Raw genomic sequence first — 8,531 nt, 5'->3', positions numbered from 1 at the left:
AGCTACTCAGGAGGCCGGGGCAGGAGAATCACTTGAACCCGGGAGGCAGAGGTTGCAGTGAACAGACAGTGTGCCATTGCACTCCAGCCTGGGCGACAAGAGTGAAACAAAGAAGGGAGGAAGGAAGGAAGGATTGCAGTTTCTGCCTGCAGTGCTTCTCTTCAGAGACACAAGTCCATGATGCTGGTGTCATGGTTCCTTTTCACTCCTGTTTTTGTTGCTTCTGTTCTTTCCCCCCATATCTCAAACAATGTCCTCCCTCCAACCAGAAAGCCCCATGCGTCTTCTCCCACCATCCTGCAGACTCAGACAAGACTGGGTCTCAGCTTGCTCTCAGGCTGACAGCACTGACTGCCTGGAGGAAGCCTCCGAAGGGCTCCGAGCAGAGAAATCATTAGGAAGATGCGTCTTGGCAGCAGCTCCTCAAACGAATTAGGTGGGAGTGAAACGTCTGGGTTCTCAGAGCAGATTCAGCGTGGGCTAATGGTACACTGGTGCCACCTGGAGGCAGCCGGCCTCAATTACAGACGCAGTTTACACAGCTGACAAAACCCTTCTAAAACCAAATCGCAGACAGTCATCTAGTAACTTTTTAGTGCTACAGGAAGAGTGGCCAGTTTGTTTGGACTAAGCCAGAAAGGAAGAAAACTTCAGGAAAGTGGCTCTGCGGGGCCTCCATGTCCTTCCTTGGGAGAGGCTGACTTCCAAGGAGCTTCTTGAATTAGTTATTTTTGTAATAAAACCTCCCAGGATGGGCTGGGGAGCCCCCACCCCACCAGCACCACTGAATCTGTTTTGCAACCGATTTCCAGACCAACACAGCTGCCAAAATACAGGCTTGTCATTTCTCAGGGGAACTGGGAGGACTGGTTCTTGCTCCAAGTGAAAGCCACCACACAGGAAAGAGAATGTGTCCCTAGCGCAGTGGCCCATGCCTGTAATTCCAGCACTTTGGGAGGCCAAGGCGGGAGGATCACTTGAGGCCAGCAGTTCGAGACCAGCCTGGCCAACGTGGTGAAACCCTGTCTCTACCAAAAATACAAAACTTAGCCTGGTGCAATGGGTACCTGCAGTCCCAGCTATCAGGGAGGCTGAGGCAGAATTGCATGAATACAGGAAGTGGTTGCTGTCTGTCTCTACCAAAAATACAAACCCTGTCTCTACCAAAAATACAAAACTTAGCCTGGTGCAGTGGGTACCTGCAGTCCCAGCTATCAGGGAGGCTGAGGCAGAATTGCATGAATACAGGAAGGAGGTTGCTGTGAGCTAGGATTGCACCACTGAACTCCAGCCTGGGCCACAGAGAAAGATTCCATCTCAAAAAAAAAAAAAAAGAAGAGAGAGAGAATGTGCCCCCGAGACTGGAGACAGAATGTCACAGGTGACTGACAGTCAGAGCTTGCCCTGTTAGCCTGCCCAGGTGTTTCTAATGTTATTCTTATTTTCCCTAAGGATTCTGCGATTTACAACACAAGCTAGGCATGAACAAGTAAAGAAAACTAGAAATTGAAATGAAGCAGTTTTTAGAATTAGGTTTAGGCCCCAGAATCCCATATTCTTTCTGCCAGAATCCACTTAATTACATACTGAAGTATGGGGCATTCTTGTAATACTAAGTCATTTGTTTCTTCTTTCAAAAACCGGGTAAACTATGTTCCTTATCAATTTTCTCCAGGTCACTAAGTCATGGGAAGTTGATTTCACGGCTGCTTTTTCCCTCACCATTGGCGTTACCTCCTTCCTAATAGCTGATGTTTTCTTAAGAAAGTTTCTCAGTTTAGAAAAACGAGGTCATTTCTCTGAGTCTTTGCCAAATCTCTGGACCTTTGCTTCTGGAGGAATGGGAATTTAAACGCAGCCCAAGATCGGTCATCCTGACTTGCATAAGAAAGGAAGAGCTTCTCTGCCCCCTCACTGGACACTGGCTGAACGCTGTGAGATTTATATTGTTATGCGTGTTTTCAGGGTGATGAAATCGATGCTCACAGAATAATCTGCTCAAGGACACACAGCTAGAAAGTAGAAAAACTAGGATTTAAAATCACAGGGTTGCGTGACTGCATATTCCCCTTGCTTCCTACAGCACTGGGCGGAGTTCCACTTTGTAAGTGTCTAGGGAGGATGAGTGCGGTGGCTCACGCCTGTCATCCCAACACTTTGGGGGGCCGAGGCGGGTGGCTCACCTGAGGTCAGGAGTTTGAAACCAGCCTGACCAACAAGGTGAAACCCCAACTCTACTAAAAGTACAAAAATTAGCAGGGTGTGGTGTCGGGCGCCTGTAATCTCAGCTACTCAGGAGGCTGAGGCAAGAGAATCACTTGAACCGGGGAGGTAGAGGTTGCAGTGAGCCGAGATCACGCCACTGCACTCCAGCCTGGGCAACAGAGTGAGATTCCGTCTAGGGAGAGGAAACCCAGAGGGTTAAATAAAGCAGGGGGCCCTGAGGATAAAAGGAAAAAGCACTGGGCCTGGGTCCGCAGGGAGCCACCAGGATGTGGCAAGGCTGAGGCAGGAGCTCCATGCTGGGAAAAGGAAAGTCTGGGCCTTGGAAGGGGTGTGGCTGCTTAAAAGTCAGATTTAAGGTGGAGAACGAAACTTGCCACAAGGCCAAATGGTTAGGAGGTGGCACAGGAAAGGAATCATGCCTTAAGGACTTTCTGAAAAGCCAGGCTCAAGAGTCTCAGCTCTGCCACTGTGCCCCTTGGCTTCCCGCACATCTGCCTCATTTTAAATTTTTTATTTCCATATGATTCACATTGTATTCTCCTTGTTTCTTCCCATTCCAATCCACTTTCTTTTTCTATTTGGTTTTACTTAATAATGGCTATTCTACTGGAACCAGGGGAAATACAGGCCTTTCTTCTTCTGACTGAATATCATGGAATGTCTTTCACTTCATTCTTCCATTAAAGGCAAAGTATGTGCTATACAATCAACGTTCACATTCTGCAGTCGGCTTTCAAGGGAGTGACGCCAACTTTAATCTCTCTTTTCCAATTGCTTCTGAGCTTTCTCTTCCCCTCCATTCTGCTCTGAGAGGTGTCCGCGTGTCCAGGGCTGGGCTGCGCAGAGGTGATGGGAGGTGCCCCGTGGAGGCAGTGCTGCAGGGCTCCAGGGATCAAATAAGTAATTTGAACAAGTAAACGTAGAGAGGGCAATGGAGGCCAGATGAGAGCAGTGGCCAGAAGAGAAAGAGGAAGAATAGCAATAACCTTGAGGTATTGAATTGTAATTGGAAGCATATTATGAAATCGTAATTTAAAAATACATAAACATAACAACATAAATATATCTATATAGATAATTATGTGTATAGATATATACAAAAAACATAAAAATATGTCTGTACACATATATCTATATGTGTATAGATATATAGAGAGAGCTTTATAGGGAGGTGTGTGTGTACATATACATACACACACACACACACACACATATGTACGAAGGAATCGTAGCTCCGTCAGCCAAGCAAGCCTAGAAGCAGTATCACCCCAGCAGCAATGAGCACATGGAGCATCTAATCTTGGTTTCTAAATGTCATTCTGCACGGAAAAGAACCAGGAAATAGCTGATTCCTGGGCTGGGGCGGGAAGTAGGTAAGCCTGGAATACCTGTGCTGGAAAAGGAAGACTTTCTTCAAGAATGGCGTGGCCAGGGCTGGGTTACTGGAGGCAGTCAGACATGAGCAGGGCAGGGGACGGCCAGCCCCGCCACGGCCCATGACCTGGAATGGCAGGCAACCACCGGGTGATGGTCAGGCAGTTGTCACACTGTCTCTCTAAGACAAGAATTAGGCACAGCCGGCTCCCCTGGGAAAGGCCGTCTCCCAAGGGAGAAACAAACCTGAAGCTGGTGATGAGCAGCTTCCCGCTAAGATCTCAGGAGTTGAGGGCGTGAGCTCAAGCATGCGCACTAAGGGCAGAACGGTGGCGTGCAACCGGCACGTGACCTTCCTCCGAAACACTGGCCTGGTACGGGGAGAACGCCTCCAGTGAGCATGCGCACAACTTCAGGGCCGAACGCCTCCAGTGAGCATGCGCACAACTTCAGGGCCCACGTGCGCGCGGCCCCTCCCAGGTGCGGGCAGGCCACCGAGCCGGGTTCAGCCCGCACCAAGGGAGGAATCGGGGAGAAGGGAAGCAAGCCCCTCCGGACGCCCGCCAGTGTAAAGGACCCGCGTCAGCGGCCACACCCGGCACCAGCATCTCTCCAGCTGCCTGCCTGGCCCTCTTCCAAGCATGCTTTATTTCCTTTTGTTCCTGCTCGAAAACTTTTTAATAAACGTACTCCCGCTCTAAAACTTGCCTTGAGCACTCTCAGTCTCTCTCTCTCTCCCTCTCTCTCTGCCTTATGCCCCTCAGTTGAACTCTTTCGTCTAGGGAAACCAAGGAAGCAAAACTGAGATTGCTGCGGACCCAGCGGTGGCCGTTGGGTCTGACGCGCCGTGGCGCTGTGACTTGGATACGTTCCCTAGTGGTGAGCGCCTCGATGCCTTGCCTTCCTTGGCTGGAGGTGCTCAACCCCGACGTGCAGCTTTCTTCTCCCTCTTGCCCTCCTGCTTACTAACCAACCCCCAGAGCGATTCCTCTCCGCCGCAGTGGCTCTGCTCCCGGCCGACCTCTCCGCGCACCCCGACAGGTGCGTTGTGGGGCTGGGTGGGACTTTGGAGTCTGCACCAAGTCGACCCGAGACGCTAATGGCCCTCCCGCACCGAAGGCTGGGGACAGTGGTGGGGCTAAAGGCTAAGACCGTGCCATGTCTGGGGTTTCCTCTGCTTTGTCAACTAAAATCAGCTCTTTCCCAAAACCCTGCACTGCCTCTGCCCCTGTTTTCTGTGTGTGTGTTCTGAAATGGTCTTGCGCACCCACCAGACCATCTCCTCGGGGGGCCAGTCTGCCTTTCCCCTGGTTTCACTTTGCATGCTACACGACTTCCTTCTCTGCCTTAAATACACACATTTCCTCTTATCCTTGCACCCACGGCTCTTGCTGCATTCGCTCGGCAGCAAAAACACGGCCTCCCTTGTGGATGTCCCCTGAGATTTATACTTTTTCACCCCACCAGCTTGGATGACCTCCAGCTTTACCCACCTGCTGGCACCTTGCGGGGACGGACACTGATGGGAACCCCAGCTCTGCCAGCTCCTCATGACTTTCCATACACTTCTTGTTCCTGTTATGCCCCAGGGCCTAGTTCTCTGGTGGCTTCGGAAGCAGTCTGTACACCTGCATAGGACCTCACTCTGTGGCCTTTTAAGGATCCCACCTACTTGCCTTTTTTTTTTTTTTTTTTTTTTTTTTAGGTAGCACTCCTTTAGCAGAAGAAAAAATTCTTCCTTTGCCATTTGCGAGTTCTTACCGCCAAGCTCCGAGCCCTCCACAAACTTTCTCTATGTCAAAAGAGCAAATAAGTATTGCCCTCTCAAATCCAAAGGCTGCTGTTCTGCAAGCAAAGCCTTGCTTTCATTTTCTTTTTCTTTTTCCTTTTTTTTTTTTTTTTTTTTTTTTTTGAGACAGATTCTTTCTCTGTCATCCAGGGTGGAGTACAGTGACACGATCTCGGCTCACTGCAACCTCCGCCTCCTGGGTTCAAGCAATTCTCCTGCCTCAGCCTCCCGAACAGCTGGGATTACAGGCTCACGCCACCAGGCCCAGCTACTTTTTGTATGTTTAGTAGAGATGGGTTTCACCATATTGGTCAGGCTGGTCTCAAACTCCTGACCTCGTGCTCCACCCACCTTGGCCTCCCAAAGCTCCCTTTTGGGTTCAAGAGCTGCCTAGTCTATGCTAATCTCCTTCTCTAAGCAACTCTACTCCAAATCCTGTGAGGTAACAGGGCAAGTGTCACCTACTCCCTCTAAAAGAAAAGATTCACACCTCTTTGGGGCAAAAATATACTTTCCAAACTGGGTAACTGCTTAATATGTACCCAACCTCTGAATTTATCTGCCTCTCTAATCGTCCTATTTCTCCCAAAAAACTACCTAAATATTTAACCAATAACTTCAACCTGTACCATCCTACCACCCAAATAAGTGTGGCTTTAAAAATACCCTTCACTTATTTGGATAAGCAAAAATCTAACCGAGCAATCTCTTGAGTGGGGACAACGTCTACAGTAGGTAGACAACCTCCTCATTGCTTCCCTTTTACAGGAAGTGCAAACCACAAATCCCTAACAGAAGGAAAATGACTTTTGTCTAATTCAAAGATTATAAAGGTAAAGAGGTATTTATGTTAAGGAAGGTTATAAAGAAAATAATTGTTATATGAGAAAGGGTCTTTATCTTATATGATGTTTGTCGCCCAAGCTGGAGTATAGTGGCGAAATTTTGGCTCACTGCAACCTCCACCTCCCAGGTTTGAGTGACTCTCTTGCCTCAGCCTCCTGAGTAGCTGGAACTACAGGCGCGCACCACCACACCCAGCTCATTTTTTGTATTTTAGTAGAGACAGGGTTTCACCATGTTGCCCAGACTGGTCTCAAACTCCTGAGCTCAGGCAATCTGCCCACCTCGGCCTCCCAAAGTGCTAGGATTACAGGCGTGAGCCACTACACCTGGCCGAGAAAGGATCTTTTGTTGTAAATTTGTGCCCTAAAGAAAAATAACTGATTGTTTAAAAAGAGGGATGCTTAGGGCAAGTGAGAAAGTCCAAGCTTTTCATAGATGGTCTGTTTAAGTCATGAAATGATTTGTGGAAGGGAATTTATAAAAGAAATATTATAAAATTTTGTTTTGTTTATTTTTTATTATTTTTAAAATTTTTAATTTTTGTGAGTACCTAGTAGGCATATATATGTATGGTGTTCATGAGATATTTTGATACAAGCATACAATGGGTAATAATCACATCAGCATAAATGGGGTATCTATCACTTCAAGCGTGTATTCTTTCTTTGTGTCACAAACAATCTAATTATAGTCATAGCTATTTTTAAATGTACAATAAATTATTGTTTATTATTGCTGTAGTCACCCCGTTGTGCTATCAAATACTAGATTTATTCATTCTATCTAACTAGATTTTTCATACCCAGTATCCACCCCCACTTCCGCTCCTCCACTACCCTTCCCAGACTCGTAACCATCATTGTAACACGAATGTGAATTACAGTGCTCTAATGTGACTTTAGAAATGTTTCCCTTCTCAGTAATTTTGTGATGTGAACAAACATTACCAAAAACAAAAGCTTCTGTTTTTCTAGTAAAATATCGTATGGTAGAATTTCAAATATCATGTTGGATTCTTTTCCTGTTTATTTGGATGAAAATAAGGTTTGTTAAGTAAGTGTAATTATCTCATTTTTAGGCTGTTTGCATACTTTCTTTAGAAGTTCAGAACTATTTCTGATCTGATAAAGATAGTAATGTTATATGCCTTCACAGAGAACAAGCATAGATTTTAACCTGTTAAATTAAATTGAAATTCGTGCTATTAAATAAATGAATAAATTAGTAAATAAATGGATAAATAAGTAAATAAATGGAGGAAGGAGTGAAAGTTCTTTCTTACAGTAGAACGCCAAGTAATAAATGAAGAAGGAATGATGAAAATAGCAAACCACTATATGACACTATTATGTCTATGATTTATTCAGATAGGGATCATCTATAAATATTAAGGCTGATGGGTGGAAGTTGCTAAGGATCAGGATTTTAGCATAATTTTAGAAAATCTCCCCATAAAATGTTTATAAATTGCAAAGGCAAAAATGGTGACTCAGTGGAGGAGAAATATGGAAGACACCAATATGACCAGGCAATCAAGATGAACATCACCAGAGACGGGACAGGACCCATCATGTGCTGTCATGTGCAGAGCCCAGGATCCTGACCATCATCTTCCTGTCAAGAGTTCATGGCAATGTCTGACCAAAATGAAATATCAGATGAAACCAGGTGGCTCATGCCTGTAATCCCAGCACTTTGGGAGGCCGAGGTGGACAGATCACTTGAGCCCAGGAGTTTGAGACCAGCCTGAGCAACATGAAACCCTGTCTCCGCAAAAGATACAAAAATTAGCCTGGTGTGGTGGCACACACCTGTAGTTGCAGGTGCTTGGGAGGCTGAGGTAGAAGGATCACCTGAGCCTGAGGACGTCAAGGCTGAAGTGAGCCATGATTATATCACTGCACTCCAGCGTGGGTGACAGAGTAAGATCCTGTCTCAAAATAAAAAAAAAAAAAAAAAAAACCTGAAGGATGTGGAAGACAGGGAAAGACTAAGAAATTATTCCATATTGAAGGACATCTCGTTCCATCTGGACATGTGACAACTAAATGCAATGCATCCTCCTGGAGTGGATCCTGGACCTGAAGTGGAAGAGAGGCGTGGTGGGCTGAGCCAATAAAATTTAAATGGGGTCTGTGGATTGGGTCCCAGTGTTGTGCCCATGTTTATTTCTGCCTTGGAGGGTTTGTATTAGTTCTCTAGCACTGCCATAATAATTTACCACAAACCACATGGCTTTAAACAACAGAAATGTATTATCTTGAAGTTCTGGGGGCTAGAAGCCCAAAACCAAGGT

Source organism: Sapajus apella, unplaced genomic scaffold (genome assembly GCF_009761245.1).
Source record: "Sapajus apella isolate SASKATOON/1434 unplaced genomic scaffold, GSC_monkey_1.0 scaffold49, whole genome shotgun sequence".
NCBI classification, from domain to species: domain Eukaryota; kingdom Metazoa; phylum Chordata; class Mammalia; order Primates; family Cebidae; genus Sapajus; species Sapajus apella.
The sequence above is the reverse complement of the archived record's forward strand: the minus strand, read 5'-3'. Positions refer to the sequence as shown.